We start from the raw sequence: 26,435 nt of genomic DNA on the forward strand, positions 1-26,435 counted from the left end.
AGTATTCTTAATTAACCTTTCTAATTGAGCTTGAGCTTCTAACTGAACTGGAGAAAAAACCGAAAAAAAAACCTTGTCTGTTATGGGTTGAAACAGCTAGAGCTGTCCGTGATGGCTAGCTACGGCTAGGAAAAAACAACAAAAAAAAAATAAAAAACTTGTTCGTGATGCCTAGTATCGGCCAGAGGAAAAAAAAATGGGCCATTATGGGCCATCACGGACAGGGGTGCCCACCGTAAAAAAAAATATCAGTTCCCTTCTCATCACGGTCAGACCCTCTCGCTCTCTCGCTATCTCCCTTTCCCTCTGTCTCTGTCTCCGCCGACAATGCCCAAAGAGAAAAAAAAATCGGTGGTCCTAGCCAAGAAGAGAACTCAAGCACGTGCACAGGACGTCATAAAAAGCAACGGCCAGGTCTCCTCTGCCTTTATTTCGCCCCAAGTGACTTTTTTTTTCTTTTACTAAAATTAGTAATTTCTCCATAATTTATTAATTTGATTTGTTGTGAAGACCATTATTAGGTTTAATTTGGTGAAATTGCAACCAATTAGTAATTTTTAAAAATTATTGTTAGATTTAATTAGGTTTAATAATTTATTAATTTGATTGTATAAATTAGTATTTTTTGAAATAGATTTAATTTTGTAATTAAGCATCAATTTTGTATTTAAGTTTAATTTAATAAATTAGCACACACTAATTAGGTTTAGTTTTTTAATTAGTATCCGATTAGGTTTAATTTTACAAATTAGTTTTAATTTTGTCAAATTGTATCAAATATTATGTACGAAATTCATCATATTATGTATCTAAAAAATGTACAGTTGAATCAAATTTTAGCAATCTGTTATGGATGCCGCATGCACAACATAAAATATCGTTATTCTCTGATCCTGTAAGTTACTCAATGAATCATGTAAAATTCAAATTTCACATAATTTTTGCTATGATATATAAATGTTTGAATTACAATATTGTTTTTAACCAAATTGTATACCAATGACAGACTTATCACGAATTGGATGTTCGACACCTCCAGGCTGTGATTCAATACCACGAGTGCTGCGAACCATACTTGCTGAGGCTTGGTTTGTTTCAGGTTGCTAGAATGAAATAAATAAATATTGACAAATGGCTCCTCGATGGCCTCATTGAACGGTGGAGACCAGAGACGCATACGTTCCATCTTCCAGTGGGAGAGATGATAGTCACACTGCAAGATGTTTCATGTTTATGGGGATTGCCAATAAAGGGTGCTCTAGTGACTGGTTTAGCAGACCTACATGCGTATGAATTAGTGGAGAGGCTTCTTGGAGTTGGGCTTGCAGCTTCGCTGCTTAAAAAGAAGAAGAGAACGGGGCCGAACGAAGTTGTTCACACGATTACTGGATATTCCATAGAACTGAAGGAACTGCGCAATCGATTTAGTGTCATGCCAAACGAACAACCGAGTGAGCCTACAGAGGAGCAGGTACAGCAGTACACTCGGGCTTTCATACTCGACTTGTTTGGGACTATGCTTTATGTTGATTCTTCGGGAGATTCTGTCCCGGCCATGTATATGCAATTTCTTGACAATCTTAACTCACCGACGCAATACAACTCGGGTGGTGCTTTTCTAGCGGTACTCTATAGGAACTTGTGTAATGCCGCTGAGCGTAAGACAAGAACAATGTGGGGACCAACTCTTCTTCTCCAACATTGGTGTTGGACCAGATTACCGAACGGGCATCCTCATCTCGTAGGTGGATGGACTCTAAAATGGGGTGACCCGGATTTAGAAAAGTACAAAAAACTTTACAATAATTTAATTTGTCATTTATTATGTTTATTAAGATTATGTATTTTTTTATTATAGGTGTCCTGCAATTGGGTCGTGACTATAAACAAGCTCACGGTCGTGCTGGAGTTAGCTACTTCCGTTCGACACTGCAAGATCTTGAAGATTACATGGTAATATGGGAGCCTTACAAAGAAATGTTACAAGAGAATCCGTCTCGGCTGCCGTCACGAATTTACGATGAAAGTGATGTATGGATTGCATGTGTGCCACTAATACACTTTTGGATGGTGGAACATCATTATCCTAATCGAGTGATGAGACAATTTGGGTATTCACAGGTCATTCCACCTCCTGAACCGTTGTTGGACGAGATAGAGGTACGTCGGTTATATAACATTAATCACAATGTCAATGTGGTCAGAAAAAATTGGGCCAATGAGCACCAATTTTACATAGAAATGGCATCTAATCGTTGGTAACTTGGTTGAAATAACGGGGATATGAACGGACGACCAGCTCTTTGATTATCGAACTTGGTTTCAGAGAAATTGTATATTTAACGTCTTCTTGAATAGAAGGTTCATACAGGGTGTTGATAATCCCATGCCCGAATATAGAGATGAGTACGGCGAAGTAGGGTACATTCCCAGTGCCCCGAAATCTACACGTGTTGTAAGTTCAAATTTAATTATAAACATATTTATTTTATGGAATTATTCTATTAGATAAGTTACAAACTTTCTAATGTTATGGAATTGGAGTGTTGTACTAGGGTTACACTATCATCTTGTCATATAGAGACACTACTAGAGTTACCATAACACCTTCAATTGGAGTGTTGTACTAGGGTTGTAAATGCCCTATTATCTTGCCATATAGAGACACTACTAGAGTGCTCCAAACACATTCAATTGGAGTGTTGTACTAGGGTTACACTATCATCTTGTCATATAGAGACACTACTAGAGTTACCATAACACCTTCAATTGGAGTGTTGTACTAGGGTTGTAAATGCCCTATTATCTTGCCATATAGAGACACTACTAGAGTGCTCCAAACACATTCAATTGGAGTGTTGTATTAGAGTTGTAAATGACCTATTATCTTGCCATCTGGAGACACTACTAGAGTGCTCCAAACACTATTTATTAGAGTGTTGTATTATAGTTGTAAATGCCATTTTATCTTCCCATATAGTGACACTACAGGAGTGCTGCAAACACCTTCAATTCGAGTGTTGATTTAGGGTTGTAAATGCCCTATTATCTAGTAATCTGGAGACAGTACTAGTGTGTTTCAAACAACTTCAATTGGAGTGTTGTATTGGGGTTGCTTGCCATCTGGAGACACTACTAGAGTGCTGCAAACACCTTCTATTAGAGTGTTGTATTATGGTTCTAAATGCCCAATTATCTTGCCATATAGAGACAGTACAAGAGTGCCCCAAACACCATCAAATGGAGTGTTGTATTACGGTTGAAATGCCCTATTATCTTGCCATCTGGAGACACTACTATAGTGCTCCAAACTCCTTCATTTGGAGTGTTTTATGAGGGTTACAACTACCCTCTTATGTTGCCATCTGGAGACACTACTAGAGTGCTGCAAACATTTTCAATTGAAGTGTTGTATTAGGGTTGCAACTATACTCTTCTCTTGCCATATAGACACATTACTAGGGTGCTCCAAACACCTTCAATTGGTGTGTTGTATTAGGGTTGTAAAGGCCCTATTATCTTGCTATGTAGAGACACTACTATAGTGCTGCAAACACATGCAATTGGAGTATTTAATTTGAGTTGTAAATGCTTTATTATCTTGCAATCGTGAGACACTATTAGAGCGCTCGAAACACCTTCAATTGGAGTGTTGTATTTTGGTTGTGAATGCCCTATTATCTTGCTATATAGAGACACTACTAGAGTGCCCCAACCACCTTCTATTGGAGTGTTGTATTATAGTTGTAAAACCCTATTATCTTGTCATATAGTGACACAACAGGGGTGCTGCAAACACCTTCAATTGGAGTATTGAATTAGGGTTGGAAATGCCCTATTATCTTGTAATATGAAAAGTCTACTAGAGCGCTCCAAACACCTTCAATTGGAGTGTTGAATTAGGGTTGCAAATTCTCTATTATATTGCCATATAGAAATACTACTAGATTGCTCCAAACACCTTCAATTCGAGTGTTGTATTAGGGTTGCAACTACCATTTTCTCTTGCCATATAGAGACATTACTAGAGTACTCCAAACACATTTAATTGGAGTGTTGTATTAGGGTTATAAATGCGCTATTATCTTGTCATATAGAGACATTACAATAGTGCGGCAAACTCTTTCAACTAGAGTGTTGTATTAGGGTGGTAAATACCCTATTATCTTGTCATTTTGAGACACTACTAGAGTGCTCCAAATATCTTCAATTGTTGCGTTGTATTATGGTTCTAAATGCCCTATTATCCTGCCATTTAGAGACAATACTAGAGACACTACAAAAGTGCCCCAAACACCATCAATTAGAGTGTTGTATTACGGTTGTAAATGCCCTATTAATTTGACATCTGGAGACACTGCTATAATGCTCCAAACTCCTTCGATTGGAGTGTTTTATTAGGGTTACAACTACTCTCTTATGTTGCTATCCGGAGACACTACTAGAGTGCTACAAACATTCTCAATTGGAGTGTCGTATTAGGGTTGCAACTATACTCTTGTCTTGCCATATAGAAATATTACTAGAGTACACCAAACACCTTCAATTAGAGTGTTGTATTAGGGTTGTAAAGGCCCTATTATCTTGCTATGTAGAGACACTACTAGAGCGCTCAAAAGACTTTCAATTGGAGTGTTGTATTAGGGTTCTAAATGCAATATTATTTTGCCATATGGAGACACTACTAGAGTTTCTCAAACACCATCAATTGGAATGTTGTATTAGGGTTGTAAATCCACTGTTATCTTGCAAAATATTGACACTACAGGAGTGCTGCAAACACCTTCAATTGAAGTGTTGAATTTGAGTTGTAAATGCCCTATTATCTTGCCATATGGAGACTCTAATAGTTTGCTCTAAACAACCTCAATTGGAGTGTTGTATTAGGATTGTCAATGCCCTATTATCTTGCTATATGGATACACTACTACAGTGCTCGAAACACCATCAATTGGAGTGTTGCATTACGACTTTAAATGTCCTATTATCTTGCCATTTAGACACATTACTAGAGTTCCCTAAACACCTTTAATTGGAGTGTTGAATTAGGGTTGCAATTTCCCTATTATCTTGCCATATAACACTACTTGATTGCTCTAAACACCTTCAATTGGAGTGTTGTATTAGGGTTGCAACTACCTTTTTCTCTTGCCATATAGAGACATTACTAGAGTGCTTCCAACACCTTCAATTGGATTGTCGTATTAGGGCTATAAATGCGCTATTATCTTGTCATATAGAGACACTACAAGAGTGTGCCAAACTCTTTCAACTGGAATGTTGTATTAGGGTTGTAAATGCCCTATTGCCATCTTGAGACACTACTAGAGTGCTCCAAATACGTTCAATTGTTGTGTTGTATTAGGATTCTAAATGACCTATTATCTTGCCATATAGAGACACTACAATAGTGCTCCAAACACCTTCACTTGGAGTGTTGAATTTGAGTTGTAAATGCCCTATTATCCTGCAATCTAGAGACACTACTAGAGTGCTCCAAACAACTTCACTTGGAGTGTTGTAATAGGGTTGTAAATGCCCTATTATGATGCAATCTGGAGACACTACTAGAGTGCTCGACACAACTTCAATTCGAGTGTTGTATTAGGGTTGTAAATGACCTATTATCTTGCTATATAGAGACACTACTAGAGTGCTCCGAAGACACATCAATTGGAGTGTTGTATTAGGGTTGTCAATGCCCTATTATCTTGCCATCTGGAGACACTACTAGAGTTCTCGAAACACCTTCAATTGGTGTGCTGTATTATAGTAGTAAATGCCATTTTATGTTGCCATATAGTGACACTACAGGAGTGCTGCAAAAACCTTCAATTGGAGTGTTGATTCAGGGTTGTAAATGCCCCATTATCTGGCAATCTGGAGACACTACTAGAGTGCTTTGAACGCATTCAATTGGAGTCTTGTATTAGGGTTGTAAATGCCCGATTATCTTGCTATGTAGAGACGCTACTGGAGCGCTCCAAACAACTTCAATTGGAGTGTTGTGTTGGGGTTGTAAGTGACCTATTATCTTGCCATCTGGAGACACTACTAGAGTACTGCAAACACCTTCGATTAGAGTGTTGTATTTATGGTTATAAATGCCCAATTATCTTGCCATATAGAGACACTACCAGAGTGCCCCAAACACCATCAAATGGAGTGTTGTATTACGGTTGTAAATGCCGTATTATCTTGCCATCTGGAGACACTACTATAGTTCTCAAACTCCTTCAATATGAGTGTTTTATTAGGGTTACAACTACCAGAGTGCTGCAAACATTTTCAATTAGAGTGTCGTATTAGGGTTGCAACTATACTATTCTCTTGCCATATAAAAACATTACTAGAGTGCTCCAAACACCTTCAATTCGAATGTTGTATTAGGGTTGTAATGACCCTTTTATCTTTCTATGTAGACAGACACTACTAGAGCGCTCCAAAGACATTGGAGTGTTATATTAGGGTTGTAAATGCAATGTTATCTTGCCATCTGGAGACACTACTAGAGTGCCCCAAACACCATCAATTGGAGTGTTGTATTAGGGTTGTTAATCCCCTATTATCTGGCAATATATTGACACTACAGGAGTGCTGCAAACACATTCAATTGGAGTGTTGAATTTCAGTTGTAAATGCCCTATTATCATGTCATATGGAGACACTAATAGTGTGCTCCAAACAACTTCAATTGGAGTGTTGTATTATGATTGTAAATGCCCTATTATCTTGCCATATTGACACACTACTCGAGTGCTCCAAACACCTTCAATTGGAGTGTTGTATTAGGGTTTAAATCCCCTATTATCTTGCCATGAAGAGACATTACTAGAGTTCGCTAAACACCTTCAATTGGAGTGTTGTATTAGGGTTGCAATTTCCCTATTATCTTGCCATATAGAAACGCTACTTGATTGCTCCAAACACCTCCAATTGGAGTGTTGTATTAGGGTTGTAAATGCGCTATTATCTTGTCATATAGAGACACTACTAGAGTGCTCAAAACACCTTCAATTGGAGTGTTGTATTAGGGTTGTAAATGCCCTATTATATTGGTATATAGAGACACTACTAGAGTGCTCCAAACACCTTCAATCGGAGTATTGTATTAAGGTTGTAATTGATCTATTATCTTGCCATATGGAGATACTAATAGAGTGCTCCAAACGTCTTCTATTAGAGTGTTGTATTTGGCTTGTAAATGCTCTTTTATCTTGCAATGTACCGACATTACTAGATTGTTGCAAATACCTTCAAGTGGAATGTTGTATTAGGGTTGTAAATGCCCTATTATCATACCTTTGGAGATACTACTAAAGTGCTCCAAATACCTTCAACTGGAGTGTTGTATTAGAGTTGTAAATGTACATTACCTTGCCATCTGGAGACACTTCTAGGGTGCTGCAAAGACTTTCAATTCGAGTGATGTATTAGGTTTGCAATTACCATTTTCTCTTGCCATATAGAGACATTACTAGAGTGCTCCAAACACCTTCAATTGGAGTGTCGTATTAGGGTTGTAAATGCGTTGTTATCTTGTCATTTAGAGACACTACAAGAGTGCGCCAAACTCATTCAACTGGAGTGTTGTATTAGGGTTATAAATGCCCTATTATCTTGCCATCTTGAGACACTACTAGAGTGCTCCAAATACCTTCAATTGTTGTGTTGTATTAGGGTTGTAAAGGCGTTACTATCTTGTCATATAGAAACACTACAATAGTGCTTGAAACACCTTCAATTGGAGTGTTGTATTAGGGTTGTAAATGTCCTATTATCTTGCAATCTGGAGACACTACTAGAGTGCTCGAAACAACTTCAATTGGAGTGTTGTATTAGGGTTGTAAATGCTTATTTTGCCATCTGGAGATACTAATAGAGTGCTCCAAACGTCTTCTATTGGAGTGTTGTATCTGGCTTTTAAATACTCTATTATCTTGCAATATACACACACTACTAGATTGCACCAAACACCTTCAAATGGAATATTGTATTAGGGTTGTAAATGCCCTATTATCTTGCCCTATAGAGACCCTACTAGAGTTCTCCAAACGTCTTCTGTTGTAGTGTTGTATCTGGCTTTTAAATGCTATATTATCTTGCAATACAGACACTACTAGATTGCACCAAACACCTTCAATTGGAGTGTTGTATTAGGGTTGTAAATGCCCTATTATCTTGCAATCTGGAGACACTACTAGAGTGCTCCAGACAACTTCAATTGGTGTGTTGTATTAGGGTTGTAAATGCACTATTATCTTGCCATCTGGAGATACTAATAGAGTGCTTCAAACGTCTTCTATTGGAATGTTGTATTTGGCTTGTAAATGCTCTATTATCTTGCAATGTACAGACACTACTAGATTGCTTCAAACACCTTCAATTGGAATGTTGTATTAAGGTTGTAAATGCTCTATTATCTTGCCATCTGGAAATACTAATAGAGTGCAGCAAACGTCTTCTATTGGAGTGTTGTATTTGGCTTGTAACTGCTCTATTATCTTGCAACTTCAATTGGAGTGTTGTATTAGGGTTGTAAATGCCCTATTATCTTGTAATCCGGAGACACTACAAGAGTTCTCCAAACAACTTCAATCGGAATGTTGTATTAGGGTTGTAAATACCCGATTATCTTGCTATGTAGAGACATTACTAGAGTGCTCCAAACACCTTCAATTGGAGTGTTGTATTAGGTTTGTAAATGCGCTATTATCTTGTTATTTAGGACACTACAAGAGTGCGCCAAACTCTTTCAACTGGAGTGTTATATTAGGGTTATAAATGCCCTATTATCTTGCCATCTTGAGACACAACTAGAGTGCTCCAAATACCTTCAATTGTTGTGTTGTATTATGGTTGTAAATGCGTTACTACCTTGTCATAGAGAGGCACTACAATAGTGCTTGAAACACCTTCAATTGGAGTGTTGTATTAGGGTTGTAAATGCTCTATTATCTTGCAATCTGGAGACACTACTAGTGTGCTCCAGACAACTTTAATTGGAGTGTTGTATTAGGGTTGTAAATTCTCTATTATCTTGCCATCTGGAAATACTAATAGAGTGCTCCAAACGTTTTCTATTGGAGTGTTGTATTTGGCTTGTAAATGCTCTATTATCTTGCAACTTCAATTGGAGTGTTGTATTAGGGTTGTAAATGCCCTATTATCTTGTAATCTGGAGACACTACTAGATTTTTCCAAACACCTTCAATTGGAATGTTGTATTAAGGTTGTAAATGCTCTATTATCTTGCCATCTGGAAATACTAATAGAGTGCTCCAAACGTCTTCTATTGGAGTGTTGTATTTGGCTTGTAAATGCTCTATTATCTTGCAACTTCAATTGGAGTGTTGTATTAGGGTTGTAAATGCCCTATTATCTTGTAATCTGGAGACACTACTAGAGTGCTGCAAACAAATTCAATCGGAGTATTGTATTAGGGTTGTAAATACCCGATCATCTTGCTATGTAGAGACATTACTAGTGTGCTCCAAACACCTTCAATTGGAGTGTTGTATTAGGGTTGTAAATGCGCTATTATCTTGTTATTTAGAGACACTACAAGAGTGCGCCAAACTCTTTCAACTGTTGTGTTATATTAGGGTAATAAATGCCCTATTATCTTGCCATCTTGAGACACTACTAGTGTGCTCCAAATACCTTCAATTGTTGTGTTGTATTAGGGTTGTAAATGCGTTACTATCTTGTCATATAGAAACACTACAATAGTGCTTGAAACACCTTCAATTGGAGTGTTGTATTAGGGTTGTAAATGTCCTATTATCTTGCAATCTGGAGACACTACTAGAGTGCTCGAAACAACTTCAATTGGAGTGTTGTATTAGGGTTGTAAATGCACTATTATCTTGCCATCTGGCGATACTAATAGAGTGCTCCAAATGTCTTCTGTTGGAGTGTTGTATTTGGCTTGTAAATGCTCTATTATCTTGCAATATAACTAGATTGCTCGAAACACGTTCAATTGAAATGTTGTATTAGGGTTGTAAATGCCCTATTATTTTGCCATATAGAGACCCTACTAGAGTGCTCCAAGCACCTTCAATTAGAGTGTTGTATTAGGGTTGTAAATGCTCTATTATCTTGCAATCTGGGGACACTGCTAAAGTGCTCCAAACACCTTCAATTGGAGTGTTGTACTAGGGTTGTAAATGCCCTATTATCTTGCTATATAGAGAAACTGCAAGAGTGCTCCAAACACCTTCAATAGGAGTGTTATATTAAGGATAGATGCTCTGTTATCTTGCAATATACAGACACTACTAGATTGCTCCAAACATCTCAAATGGAATGTTGTATTGGAGTTGTAAATGCCATGTTATCTTACCATTTGGAGAAACTACAAGGTTGCTCCAAACACCTTCAACTGGAGTGTTGTATTAGAGTTGTAAATGCACTATTACCTTGCCATCTGGAGACACTTCTGGGGTGCTGCAAAGACTCTCAATTCGAGTGACGTATTTTCTCTTGCCATATAGAGAAATTACTAGAGTGCTGCAAACACCTTTAATTGGAGTGTTGTACTAGGGTTGTAAATGCGCTATTATGTTGTCATTTATAGACAGTACAAGAGTGCGCCAAACTCTTTCAACTGGAGTGTTATATTAGGGTTATAAATGCCATATTATCTTGCCATCTTGAGACACTACTAGAGTGTTCCAAATACCTTCAATTGTTGTGTTGTATTAGGGTTCTAAATGCGTTACTATCTTGTCATATAGAGGCACTACAATAGTGCTCGAAACACCTTCAATTGAAGTGTTGTATTACGGTTGTAAATGCCTTATTATCTTGCAATCTGGAGACACTACTAGTGTGCTCCAAACAACTTCACTTGGAGTGTTGTAATAGGGTTGTAAATGCTCTATTATCTTGTCATCTGGAGATACAAATGGAGTGCTCCAAACGTCTTCGGTTGGAGTGTTGTATCTGGCTTGTAAATGCTCTATTATCTTGCAATATACAGACACTACTAGATTGCACCAAACACCTTCAATTGGAATGTTGTTTTAGGGTTGTAAATGCCCTATTATCTTGCCCTATAGAGACCCTACTAGAGTGCTCCAAACACCTTCAATCGGAATGTTATATTTGGGTGGTAAATGCCCTATTATCTTGCAATCAGGAGACACTACTAGAGTGCTCCAGACAACTTCAATTGGTGTGTTGTATTAGGGTTGTAAATGCACTATTATCTTGCCATCTGGAGATACTAATAGAGTGCTTCAAACGTCTTCTATTGGAATGTTGTATTTGGCTTGTAAATGCTCTATTATCTTGCAATATACAGACACTACAAGATTGCTCCAAACACCTTCAATTGGAATGTTGTATTAAGGTTGTAAATACTCTATTATCTTGCCATCTGGAAATACTAATAGAGTGCTCCAAACGTATTCGATTGGAGTGTTGTATTTGGCTTGTAAATGCTCTATTATCTTGCAACTTCAATTGGAGTGTTGCATTAGGGTTGTAAATCCTATTATCTTGTAATCTGGAGACACTACTAGAGTGCTCCAAACAAATTCAATCGGAGTATTGTATTAGGGTTGTAAATACCCGATCATCTTGCTATGTAGAGACATTACTAGTGTGCTCCAAGCACCTTCAATTGGAGTGTTGTATTAGGGTTGTAAATGCGATATTATCTTGTTATTTAGTTATTTAGAGACACTACAAGAGTGCGCCAAACTCTTTCAACTGGAGTGTTTTATTAGGGTAATAAATGCCCTATTATCTTGCCATCTTGAGCCACAACTAGAGTGCTCCAAATACCTTCAATTGTTGTGTTGTATTATGGTTGTAAATGCGTTACTATCTTGTCATATAGAGGTACTACAATAGTGCTTGAAACACCTTGAATTGGAGTGCTGTATTAGGGTTGTAAATGCCCTATTATCTTGCAATCTGGAGACACTACTAGTGTCTCCAGACAACTTCAATTGGAGTGTTGTATTAGGGTTGTAAATGCTCTATTATCTTGCTCTCTGGAGATACTAATAGAGTGCTCCAAACGCCTTTAATTGGAGTGTTATATTAGGGTTGCAACTACCCTTTTCACTTGCCATATAGAGACATTACTAGATTGCTCCAAACACGTTCAATTGGAATGTTGTATTAGGGTTGTAAATGGCCTATTATCTTGCCATATAGAGACCCTACTAAAGTGCTCCAAGCACCAGCACCTTGAATTGGAGTGTTGTATTAGGGTTTTAAATACTCTATTATCTTGTAATCTGGGGACACTACTAAAGTGTTCCAAACACCTTCAATTGGAGTGTTGTACTAGGGTTGTAAATGCCCTATTATCTTGCTATATAGGGACACTACAAGAGTACTCCAAACACCTTCAATCGGAGTGTTATATTAAGGATGTAAATGCTCTATTATCTTGCAATATACATACACTACTAGATTGTTCCAAACATCTTCAATTGGAATGTTGTATTTGGGTTGTAAATGCCATATTATCTTACCATTTGGAGACACTACAAGACTGCTCCAAACACGTTCAACTGGAGTGTTGTAGTAGAGTTGTAAATGTACATTACCTTGCCATCTGGAGACACTTCTAGGTGCAAAGACTTTCAATTCGAGTGATGTATTAGGTTTGCAATTACCATTTTCTCTTGCCATATAGAGACATTACTGTAGTGCTCCAAACACCTTCAATTGGAGTGTCGTATTAGGGTTGTAAATGCGTTGTTATCTTGTCATTTAGAGACACTACAAGAGTGCGCCAAACTCATTCAACTGGAGTGTTGTATTAGGGTTATAAATGCCCTATTATCTTGCCATCTTGAGACACTACTAGAGTGCTCCAAATACCTTCAATTGTTGTGTTGTATTAGGGTTGTAAAGGCGTTACTATCTTGTCATATAGAAACACTACAATAGTTCTTGAAACCCCTTCAATTGGAGTGTTGTATTAGGGTTGTAAATGTCCTATTATCTTGCAATCTGGAGACACTACTAGAGTGCTCGAAGCAACTTCAATTGGAGTGTTGTATTAGTGTTGTAAATGCACTATTATCTTGCCATCTGGAGATACTAATAGAGTGCTCCAAACGTCTTCAATTGAAGTGTTGTATTTGACTTGTAAATGCTGTATTATCTTGCAATATACATACACTACTAGATTCCTCCGAACACGTTCAATTGGAGTGTTGTATTAGGGTTGTAAATGCCCTATCATCTTGCCCTATTGAGACCCTACAAGAGTGCTTGAAACACCTTCAATTGGAGTGTTGTATTAGAGTTGTAAATGCCCTATTATTATGCAATCTGGAGACACTACAAGAGTGCTCCAAACACCTTGAATCGGAGTGTTGTATTAAGGTTGTAAATGCTCTATTATCCTGTCATCTAGATATACTAATAGATGCTACAAACGTCTTCTATTGGAGTGTTGTATTTGGCTTGTAAATGCTATGTTATCTTGCAATATTCAGACACTACTAGATTGCTCCAAACATCTTCAATTGGAGTGTTGTATTGGAGTTGTAAATGCCCTGTTATCTTACCATTTGGAAACACTACAAGACTGCTCCAAACACCTTCAACTAGAGTGTTGTATTAGAGTTGTAAATGCACTATTACCTTGCCATTTGCAGACACTTCTAAGGTGCTGCAAAGACTTTCAATTCGAGTGATGTATTAGGGTTTTAACTACCATTTCCTCTTGCCATATAGAGACATTCCTAGAGTGTTGCAAACACCCTCAATTGGAGTGTTCCAAATGTCTTGCTATCTAGAGATACTGATAGAGTGCTCCAAATGTCTTCTATTGGAGTGTTGTATTTGGCTTGTAAATGCTCTATAATCTTGCAATATACAGACACTACTAGATTGCTCCAAACACGTTCAATTGGAATGTTGTATTAGGGTTGTAAATTCCCTATTATCGTGCCATATAGAGACCCTTCTAGAGTGCTCCAAGCATCTTCAATTGGAGTGTTATATTAGGGTTGTAAATACGCTATAATCTTGCAATCTGGGGACACTACTAAAGTGCTCCAAACACCTTCAATTGGAGTGTTGTATTGGGGTTGTAAATGCCCTATTATCTTGCTATATAGATACACTACAAGAGTGCTCCAAACACCTTTAATCGGAGTGTTATGTTAAGGTTGTAAATGCTCTATTATCTTGTAATATACATACACTACTAGATTGCTCTAAACATCTTCAATTGGAATGTTGTATTGGGGTTGTAAATGCCCTATTATCTTACTATTTGGAGACACTACAAGAGTTCTCCAAACACCTTCAACTAGAGTGTTGTATTAGAGTTGTAAAGGCACTATTACCTTGCCATCTGCAGACACTTCGAGGGTGCTGCAAAGACGTTCAATTGGAGTGTTGTATGAAGGTTGTAAATGCCCTATTACCTTGCAATCTGGAGATACTACTAGAGTGCTCCAGACAACTTCAATTGGAGTGTTGTATTAGGGTTGTAAATGTGCTATTATCTTGTTATTTAGAGACAGTACAAGAGTGCGCCAAACTGTTTCAACTGGAGTGTTATATTAGGGTTATAAATGCACTATTATCTTGCCATCTTGAGACGCAACTAGAGTGCTCCAAATACCTTCAATTGTTGTGTTGTATTAGGGTTGTAAATGCGTTACTATCTTGTCATATAGAGGCACTGCAATAGTGCTCGAAACACCTTCAATTGGAGTGTTGTATGAGGGTTGTAAATGCCCTTTTATCTTGCAATCTGGAGATACTACGAGAGTGCTCCAAACAACTTCAATTAGAGTGTTGTATTAGGGTTGTAAATTCTCTTTTATGTTGCCATCTGGAGATACTAATAGAGTGCTCCAAACGTCTTCTATTGGAGTGTTGTACTTGGCTTCTCAATGCTCTATTATCGTGCAATATACAGACACTACTAGATTGCTCCAGACACCTTCAATTGGAATTTTGTATTTGGGTTGTAAATGCACTATTATCTTATCATTAGGAGACTTTCAATTCGAGTGATGTATTAGGTTTGTATCTACCATTCTCTGTTGCCATATATAGATATTACTAGAGTGCTCCAAACACCTTCAATTGGAGTGTTGTATTACGGTTGTAAATGCGCTATTATCTTATAATTTAGAGACACTACAAGAGTGCGCCAAACTCTTTCAACTGGAGTGTTGTATTTATAAATGCCCTATTATCTTGCCATCTTGAGACACTACTAGAGTGCTCCAAACAACTTCAATTGGAGTGTTGTATTAGGGTTGGAAATGCTCTATTATCTTGCCATCTGGAAATACTAATAGAGTGCTCCAAATGTCTTCTATTGGAGTGTTGTACTTGGCTTGTAAATGCTCTATTATCTTGCAATATACAAACACTACTAGATTGCTCCAGACACCTTCAATTGAAATTTTTTTTATTTGGGTTGTAAATGCCCTATTATCTTATCATTAGGAGACTTTCAATTCGAGTGATGTATTTGGGTTGCAACTACCATTTTCTGTTGCCATATAGAGACATTACTAGAGTGCTCCAAACACCTTCAATTGGAGTGTTGTATTAGGGTTGTAAATGCGCTATTATCTTGTAATTTAGATACACTACAAGAGTGCGCCAAACTCTTTCAATTGGAGTGTCATATTAGGGTTATAAATGCCCTATTATCTTGCCATGTTGAGACACTACGAGAGTGCTCCAAATACCTTCAATTGTTGTGTTGTATTAGGGTTGTAAATGCGTTACTATCTTGTCATATAGAGGCACTACAATAGTGCATGAAACTCCTTCAATTGGAGTGTTGTATTAGGGTTGTAAATGCCCTATTATCTTGTAATTTGGAGACATTACTAGAATGCTCCAAACAACTTCAGTCGGAGTGTTGTATTAGGGTTGTAAATGCTCTATTATCTTTCCATCTGGAGATACTAATAGAGTGCTCCAAACGTCTTCTATTGGAGTGTTGTACTTGGCTTGTCAATGCTATATTATCTTGCAATATATACAGACACTACTAGATTGCTCCCGACACCTTCAATTGGAATTTTGTATTTGGGTTGTAAATGTCCTATTATCTTATCATTAGGAGACTTTCAATTCGAGTGATGTATTAGGGTTGCAACTACCATTCTCTGTTGCCATATAGAGACATTACTAGAGTGTTGTATTAGGGTTGTAAATGCGCTATTATCTTGTAATTTAGAGACACTACAAGAGTGCGCCAAACTCTTTCAATTGGAGTGTTATATTAGGGTTATAAATCCGATATTATCTTGCCATATTGAGACACTACTAGAGTACTCCAAATACCTTCAATTGTTGTGTTGTATTAGGGTTGTAAATGCGTTACTATCTTGTCCTATAGAGGCACTACAATAGTGCTTGAAACACCTTCAATTGGAGTGTTCTATTAGGGTTGTAAATGCCATATTATCTTGCAATCTGGAGATACTACTAGTGTGCTCCAGACAACTTTAATTGGAGTGTTGTATTAGGGTTGTAAATGCTATATTATCTTGCTATCTGGAGATACTAATAGAGTGCTCCAAATGTCTTCTGTTGGTGTGTTGTATTTGGCTTGTAAATGGTCTATTATCTTGCAATATATAGATACTACTAGATTGCTCCAAACACGTTCAATTAGAATGTTGTATTAGGGTTGTAAATGCCCTATTATCTTGCCATATAGACACCCTACTAGAGTGCTCCAAGCACCTTCAATTGGAATGTTGTATTAGGGTCGTAAATGCCCTATTATCTTGCAATCTGGAGACATTGCTAGAGTGCTGCAGGCAACTTCAATTGGTGTGTTGTATTAGGGTTGTAAATGCACTATTTTCTTGCCATCTGGAGATACTAATAGAGGGCTTCAAACGTCTTCTATTGGAATGTTGTATTTGGCTTGTAAATGCTCTATGATCTTGCAATATACAGACACTACTAGATTGCTCCAAACACCTTCAATTGGAATGTTGTATTAAGGTTGTAAATGCTCTATTATCTTGCCATCTGGAAATACTAATAGAGTGCTCCAAACGTCTTCTATTGGAGTGTTGTATTTGGCTGGTAAATGCTCTATTATCTAGCAACTTCAAGTGGTGTTGTATTAGGGTTGTAAATGCCCTATTATCTTGCAATCGGGAGACACTACTAGAGTGCTCCAAACAACTTCAATCAGAGTGTTGTATTAGGGTTGTAAATACTCGATTATCTTGCTATGTAGAGACACTACAAGAGCGCTCCAAACGCCTTTAATTGGAGTGTTATATTAGGGTTGCAACTACCCTTTTCACTTGTCATATAGAGACATTACTAGAGTGCTCCAAACACCTTCAATTGGAGTGTTGTATTAGGGTTGTAAATTCCCTATTATCTTGCTATATAGAGACACTACTAGAGTGCTCCAAACACCTTCAATCGGAGTGTTGTATTAAGGTTGTAAATGCTGTATTATCTTGCCATCCGGAGATACTAATAGAGTGCTCCAAACGTCTTCTATTGGAGTTTTGTATTTGGCTTGGAAATGCTCTATTATGTTGCAATATACAGCTACTACTAGATTGCTCCAAACACCTTTAATTGGAATGTTGTATTAGGGTTGTAAATACCCCTATTATCTTACCATTTGGAGACACTACTAGAGTGCTCCAAACACCATCAACTGGAGTGTTGTATTATAGTAAATGCAGTATTAGCTTGCCATTTGGAGACACTTATAGGGTGCTGGAAATACTTTCAATTCGAGTGATGTATTAGGGTTACAACTACCATTTTCTCTTGCCCTATAGAGACATTTCTAGAGTGCTCCAAACACCTTCAATGGGAGTGTCGTATTAGGGTTGTAAATGCGCTGTTATCTTGTTATTTAGAGACACTACAAGAGTGCGCCAAACTCTTTCAACTGGAGTGTTGTTTTAGGGTTATAAATGCCCTATTATCTTGCTATCTTTAGACACTACTAGTGTGCTCCAAATACCTTCAATTGTTGTACAGTGCAACCCTAATACATCACAACACTCCAAATACCTTCAATTGATGTATTAGGGTTACAACTACTTTATCGCTTCATCACATTCTCTTTTACATTTGTTGGATCGATTTTCCGACCGAGAAAGATAAAATAGGATTTTATGCTTTTTTATGTTTTCGTTTTCAAAACTTTCGATTGTGTTAAAGTTAATCGAAGAATGTGATGAAGCAATAAAATACCTGAGTAAGAGCTATTAATGTTATATTCCGAATTTTTAAAAACAATAATTAATAGCTAAATTAAAATCACGCTCAAAAATTAGAATTCTTGATTTATTAACAACGTGAATTATATAAAAAATTAGAAAGTATACCAATAATTACCCATCAAATAACAGCAGCACGAATCTCAAAGCATGGTTTGAATTTGGAAAGGAAATGGAATTAACCAAATTGAAAGGAAAATTCGGGTCCGGGATTCACACCCTTGTATATCTCATATTCTGCGTGACTTGGAAAATCTCAAACCCTTCAATTGAGTTCCGCACTAATCTTAAAGCAGATCCCCTCCCATTTAACATCTCAACTCTCTCTTCTCTCTTTCTCCCCCCTGCTTCTGGGCCCCGATACCCTCCTTCTCTCTTTCGCCGTGTCTCTTCAGAGAAGCCTAAGAGAGGCGATCGCCTCTCTCTCTTTCCGTCTGCGCGAACGCCACAGGCGCCTCAGTTCCACCTGTCCCGTCGTTTTGCCTGCGAGGGTGCAGCCGCTGACGGTACGGCTGTCAGTGAGCTACCTCTCCCCGCCTTGCTGCCTTGTTTGATTCCGAGTATATAAAGCCTCTCTCTCTCTCTCTCGTATTGGCTCTGGTTTGTTCTCTTTACCCCTCTCATGCGTTGAGAAAATCTCCTCTCTCTCTCGTTGCCTTTGATTTCTGGTTTGAGTGAAAGTTGAGAAACCCTAGAAATTAGGGTTGAGGCCGGCTGGTGCTATCCTGGTGCTTGGCTGGTGAATTGTTATTGCTGATTCTGGTGTTGATCTCCTTTTTCCCTCCCCATCCTGTGCTTGCTCTAATCGGGTAAGTTTAGCCTTACCTTTTTCTGTGATTGTGCCGCGGTTTGAATCGATTTGGTGGCTTGCTCGGGTTGTTGTTTTTCCCGGCAAGCCAATGTAGAGGCTGTGTCGCCAAGCCTTGACTGTGCTATCCTTGTTCTGACTTATCCCGACTTATGCTTTGACTGTGTTCTTATTCTGGTCTGGTGTCGGTTTGTTTGCCTTACTTGAACTGACGCCTTGCTATTCCTTGTAATTGGGTTGTTCTGATTTTGCTTGTTGTGTGTGCTAATGAATGAATGTGGATGGTTGTTGACTGGTGTAGAGGGTTGGTACCAGTGTACCAGCCCCGTGCACATACTGGTACTGTTCTGAATTATTTTACCAGAACTTGACTTGACAGGGACCAAAGTGTAAATAAAATAAAATTAGGGTTGTTTGTGCAAATGTGCAGCCCTTGTGAGATTTGTAAAAAAATCAGGGGGCCAAGGTGCAATGTGAATTGTTATTGGGCTTGGCCCTTTTTGGTTGGTTGGTTCGGCTGAAAATGGCTTGGGCTTGAGCCCTTGCATAAAAAAAAAAAGAAGAGATTTAATAAGATGGCATTTGGGCTCTAGTTCTACTGGGCCTATTTTCTAATTTATTAATAAATTAGAACAAGGCTTGGGCCTTGATATTAATGGGCTTGACAGAATTTTAAAAGGATATCAAAATTATGGTATTTGGAATATTTCCAAAAGGCGTAATTGTCGGATTTAAAAACGTGGCTTTAAAAGTTTAAGTTTTATAAATAATCGAATGAAAATTGGATGTTTACGTAAACTTAAACTAGCTCGGGAAATGATTATACCGTCCAGGGTCTTGATGCCTCGATGATAGCTCATAACATAATTTGAGCAGATACTATAATAACCCGATTGGACACCTGTATGATCCCGAAAACAAACCAAACTAAAACCCCCAACACATTTAAAATAAAATGAAAGTTCATAATAAGTTTTAAATTAAAATAGTTCTTTTAGAATATTTCGAACTTGTACGAAAAACTTGTTGCTAATTAATATAGGACAATTAATTAGCAACGAAAAATATTTATTTTTACTTACACTCGAAACGACTAATTATGCGTAGAATTAGGTTAGTTATAAAATAACGAACTGCTCGACTTAGAATTAATTAGAAAGACACGTAAAATAGGTAAACGGTTTTCTTATAAAATTTTGTAAACCAACTTACGTGTCTAAATTATAATATAAATAAAAGCATAATTATAATACTTGTTAGTTTAGTAATAACTAAATTATAATATAAATAAAAGCATAATTATAATACTTGTTAGTTTAGTAATAATTACATAAGTTATACATTTTTATAAGAATAGTAATACTAGGAAACTGTAATAATAAATTAACTTCTAAACTGCAATTTGACCCGGTTAAAATAATGATAGTTAAGTTAGAATAAATCCAGTAGCTGAGTAATTAGGATATACATTAGTTAGGTAAGAGCACGTATAAAAATTTTGTAACGCACGAATAATTTTTACGAATATTATTACATTAGAAACTTTACTATAAATTAAATTAGATTAAACTTAGATTAGTGAAAATGAAGCAAATGATTAAGATCTGATAAATCGGTTCAGTCAGACTGACTAGATCGAAAACTTTTATAAGACCGAAATAATCGACACTCTAACCTACATGATAAATGGGACGAGGGTTAGAGTATCTTAGAGTAGACTCTAATTAGTGTAATTTCATAATTTCAGACCAGTCGACTCCGTACGAGTCCGATCCGTGGACTGATCCGACTGACCCGCAGTTCGGAGCATACGCGAAGCACGTTGATTATTAGCGACAGAGACTCCAGCCCTACAGGTGTGGGATATCTGAATTATTCTTTTCGTGGGCGTACTCTTACCAGTCGATCCATCTGACTTGACATCCGCACTTTATTTTACGTAGTTGCATTAAAACTGTAGAGCATGTTTATCCTTTTCTGCACTGTAGGTAGAATTGCATAAACCCTGAAAAACCTGAATTTACGGTATTTTACGAGTAAATTAATTAAATAATATTATAATTATATTATTAGAATATTAGGTTATTAGTTGTCTCCTTCTCGCGGGAGACAATATATTATTATTATAGTACGTACATATGCATGCATTGGTGAGAGCTGAGCAGAGCCGAGTGACTTCGTTCCGTCTTGGTGTCACTTGGCATGGGACGGCCCGACAGCCACTGAGCTGAGGATCACTTGATCCTTGGAGGGTTTTAGGATATTATATGTATAAACTTTGATTATATATCATTTTTCGATCATTTTACTATTTGACGTGAGCAGTTCCGATCTCGAGTTCTGTGGCACGATACGATTCGGGAATTTATTCCTTCCCTACATTAGGAGCTACTTTGCCTAGAACGGAAGTTCCCAATGTCCAATGCGGGTCTTGAGGAATGAAGTGCAAGTGCATAAGGTCGGCGAGCCTTGATGCGCGGGGTCGAGCTCGAGTCAAGCCCCTGGTTCCTATTGGTCTGGCCGGACGGTAGAGTTCTCTCCTGCTCATGAGGGAAGAGATTAACTTTTTACGACTTGCATTGTATGATTTCTCCTATTGGATATGTTTGGGTGATGAATCGTTAGGCGAGATGACACACTGGATTTGATATAACCATCGGCTAGTGTGTTGTATAACTTGTGGGCAATGCTCGATGTCATTAGGCAACGTGTATCATTGTACCTATGAACACAGTCCTTGGATTATATTGGTTGGATCTTTTGATCCTATTGGCACAGCACGGGGTGATATACTTTATCCATATTATTATTATTATATTGTATTTAACACACACAGTGCAAGGAGTACTGGATTCCTACTTGTTTTATATCCGATATTACACCTTGATTTTTCTTTGGGTTTATTCCGCATGTTGGCATAATAGGATAATCGCATCATGACATCATTCAAAGTATTATAAATTATATTAGATATTAATATAGGATCACACATGTGCATATTTTTAAATTGTATTCAGTTTATAAATAAAAGTGCTTTGACCGTAGAGGATCCCTGAGGGGATAATTCTGGGTCACATACTGGGCGATTCGTCGCTCACCCACAAGTTGTTTCGTGGGTTTTAAGTACAGGTTCTGGCGATCCGCAGCAGGAGATGTCAGGAGCTGTCCCCGAGGGCCACACCACTTGACCTAGTAAGGGTTAGGCTTTTGATTAGGTTTACGAGTCCCGTATTTCCTGTTTTATATAATACGGGCTCGATAGATCATGTATCCCCTTCTATAGATGGTGTTATTTGGATCCGAGATGGATCGAATTATATGTTATGTACGTGTATGTTTATTTATTTGCTATGTGACTGATGCTTGACATTTATATTATTTTGCTTCCGCTGCTGTTTGATTTATCGTTCATGATTAGCCTTGCGTGCTTAATGATTAACTAAGCACGAGGCGAGGTTGATCACACCTTAATCCAGAATCTCTGGTTTGGGGTGTGACAATTAATCTCCACCCATAAAAGATAAGGTTAACCCCTTTTATGTGTCCTGATGACTGGCCTAAAGGGAACTTTGTCACGTTACCAAATTGGTTTAACGCTTTTGAAATAGAAAAATGTAACTCTTTTGCCTTTTCGAAAACCTTCGGATAAGTAAAGTTAATCGAAGAATGTGATGAAGCAATGTAAGAGCTGTCATTTTCACACCGTAAAAGAGATGGTTCTGTCTAGGAAAGACTGAGTCTAAGCAGTCCTCGTGACCCCGGTCTTTCCTGGGAGCCCCTTTTACATGTCCTAATGGCTAGCCGAAAGGGAACTTTGTCACGTTACCAAATTGCTTTATGGACCGAAAAGAATATCTTATTTTAAACATGTAAATTGTTTATATGCTTATTCCGATATAAATAAGAAACTGAGCATAGCTGCAAAATAAAGAATTAGTAACTGATAAATAATATACTTGACTTGGTCCCGTATATAGGTAAATTAGATTTACTTATTTGATATGAAATGTATAAATTAGATTTATCGCTTTCAAGGAACCGTAAAAAGAACGTTTGTCTTCTGGCATACGACTTTCACGTGTCCGTAAGAATGTCTAAAGTCAGTTTCAAGAACTGACTGCTTAACAAAGCTAAGCATGTGAAAGAGGTTCTGATGTTAAAGGAATACGGAAGGTGGACCCCTTGGAATGTTTCCTGACATACCTCTTTTAAAGATTGCTTGCACTATTAAGCATAAACACAAACCCGTTAATTAAGTAATATGCCCTTCCTACTCTATCCTCCTCACACCATTGTTCATTGGTTGACGGTTCTCTACTCAGTAGGCGTCGCCTTTTACCTTTGGTGGTGGAGGGTTATGTCCGACATATCAAACCAAATAGAGTGATGTTACTTACCAATGATTTCCAAAATAGTTTTGGGCTTAGGGCAAAGTCTTCGTTAAAAACGCGTGATGTTTTAACAAAACCAAGAATCACAAAGGGATGTGATTAGCAAGGTTGCTTACCTAAGATAACTGATGGCCAAGATATGCATACATTGCCTTGGCTATTGGTGAAAATAAGGATCTTGGACCTACTGCAAAAGGGAATAGAACAAATTTGCAGTGGGAGTTTTATTATTTGAATAAGACATTACATGAAAAAAACTAAAATCTTTACTTTAACATTGTAGAAATATGGCTAAAGAAGCATCTTTTTCTTTACGCTCCCTACTCGAGAAACAAACACTAAAAGCGGAAGGATCCAATTTTACTGATTAGTTCCGTACCCTCACGATCGTACTGAGACATAAGAAAAAAGAATATGTCCTAACCACACCATCCCCTGCTGATGAGCCCAAAGCGGGCGGCACAGCGGAGGAAGTCACAAAGTACATCAAGCACAAAGAAGATGAGCTTGATGTACAAAGTCTACTGGTAGGAATTATGGGTTCTGAATTGCAGCGATGGTTCATGGACACTAAATCCTATGACATGTGCCAACAGCTCAAGAACATGTTTCAAGAGCAAGCACGTGTTGAGAGATTTAAGGTGACCAAATCCCTACTTAGTCATAAGTTGACTGAGGGCGGCTCTGTCGGCACTCACATGCTCCGTATGATGAGCGATGTTGAGCAACTGGAGAAGCTAGATGCTTCGATAAGCAAGGAATTTGCTACAGACATTATCTTGCACTCACTCCCTCCCAGCTATTCGGGGTTCATCATGAACTTCCATATGCTTGGGATGGATAAGAGTCTGTAAGAGCTCTAAGAGATGCTTAGGATCACTGATGATAACATGAAGAAGAGCTATTCTATCCTCATGATCTAAGCTGGTGAGAAGAAGATCAAGAAAGCCCCAAAGAAAGTGGCTCCTAAGTACAAGGGGAAGGGGAAACAGATTCTTAAACCGAATCCTCCCAAGGTAAAGGTTTCTGCTGCCTCTGACTGCTTTTACTGCAACGTAAAAGGTCATTGGAAGAGGAACTGCCCGAAGTATCTGGCGAACTTGAAGTCTGGAAAAGCTTTCAAACCTTCATCCTCAGGTATATTTGTTGTTGAAGTTAATGTTGCTACTGCTATTAATGATTAGGTAATAGATACCGGATCATGTGCTCATATCTGTTCAAATATGCAGGCACTAAAGAATAGAAGGAATCTACGTAATAAGGAAGTACAACTCCAAGTTGGAAACGAAGCATTAGTTGCAGCCGTAACAGATGGTAGTATAAAGTTGTATTTGCCCAGCGGGCTTGTAATGGAACTTGAAAATGTATATTTTGTTCCTAGCATTTCCATGAACATCATTTCAGTCTCATGTTTAGAGACGAATGGTTTCTCTTTTGTTATAAAGGACAATAGATGTTCTATATATAAAGATGAGTTATATTATGGATCCTCTTGTATGATGAATGGTGTTACGTTACGGAACTTTAACAATTAAATTCTGAATGTTTTAAAGGCAAGAATCGAAAATTGTGCTAACGAAATAGACATTTAAAACCTTAATTAATGATTCCCTAGATAAGTAGGTTAAGGGTGAATCGAAACCTCCTTGAAAATACGAAGTTCTGAACCTTTATAGGTCCAGTGTGTCCGCACTGGTAGTGAGTGCGGATGGTTGATCCGCACTGGCTCCAGTTTCCTTGTTAATTATGTTCTGAATTATGCCAGTGTGGTCGCACTGAGGTTGAGTGCGTCCGCACTGAGAAATTATGTATTGGCTGAATTTTCCAAAATCTGACCAAGTAATGAGTGCGGATGGGTTGACCTGCACTGGATATCAGTGCGTCCGCACTCATGAATTTTCTGTGTTGATTGAGTTCCTGAAATTCTACCCAAGTACTGAGTGCGGGTGACTGACCCGCACTGAAATTGAGTGCGTCCGCATTAGCCTCAGACTTTTCCTTGTTCAGTGTCGTTTTCATGAAAATTTGACTAAGTACTGAGTGCGTCTGCACTGGGGTATTCTTTTATGTGTTTTCTAAGCTGCCAAAATTATGCTAAGTGTTGAGTGCATCAACACGCACTGAAAATGAGTGCGTCCGCACTCGTGTATATTTCTGTGTATTTTCAACTGCTGAAAATCTGTCCAAGTGCTGAGTGCGGGTGGCCGACCCACACTGAATGAAGGTGTCTTTTTAACCAACACCAGATTTCTTTCCTTTCTCTCTCTTCCCATCCGCCCCTTTCCCCATTTTTGGTGATTTTTGCCCAAGAGAGAAGAAAAAGAGTGAGAGAGCTTCCTTTCCCTCTCAGGACCCCGATTGTTGCGAGAAATCAAAGTTGGAACCGAGCAAGTAGCCATAGATCTCTCCTAGCCCTCCTATTCGGTATTTCTTTCTCTTCCCGTATCTTTCTAAAATCTCGGATTTCTCGATTTCTCGAGTTTTCGTTTTAAACCAGAGATTTGTGTTTGAATTGCTTGTAGACTAGCTCCTTGAGCTTCTTTGATTGTTTATTTGTCGATTCTTTCCAGATTTCATCTCGATTTTGGATTTCGATTTTTAGGGTTTTCGTGTCAAAACTGAAATTGGGCATAATCATGAATTGATTAGTTTAATCCAACCGATTAGACTTGTAATCGGTAGGGTTACTTCTTGATCTTGAATTGCTGTAACGTTTAATAACTAATTTAAGATTTTGACCAAATTAGGTTAACCACTCGGTAAATTGAATTGTTACGGGAACCGAATTTGTGAACTAGTAAATGAATTGTTACCAAATTGAGATCGTGTATGGTCTAGAAGACCCAAATGGAAATTGTGAGAAGTTAGAGATTCTTAAGCGAGAAAGAGGAATAGGAAAGTATAAGTCCTAATGTAACTCGAGTGAACATCTCGACCGTGAACCAAGGTTAAACCAAGTTTATGTGTAATATAGGCGTAGGCTCTGTCGAGCAAGACTTTGCGGGACAC

This window comes from Carex rostrata, chromosome 17 (assembly GCF_964058835.1).
Source record: "Carex rostrata chromosome 17, lpCarRost1.2, whole genome shotgun sequence".
NCBI classification, from domain to species: domain Eukaryota; kingdom Viridiplantae; phylum Streptophyta; class Magnoliopsida; order Poales; family Cyperaceae; genus Carex; species Carex rostrata.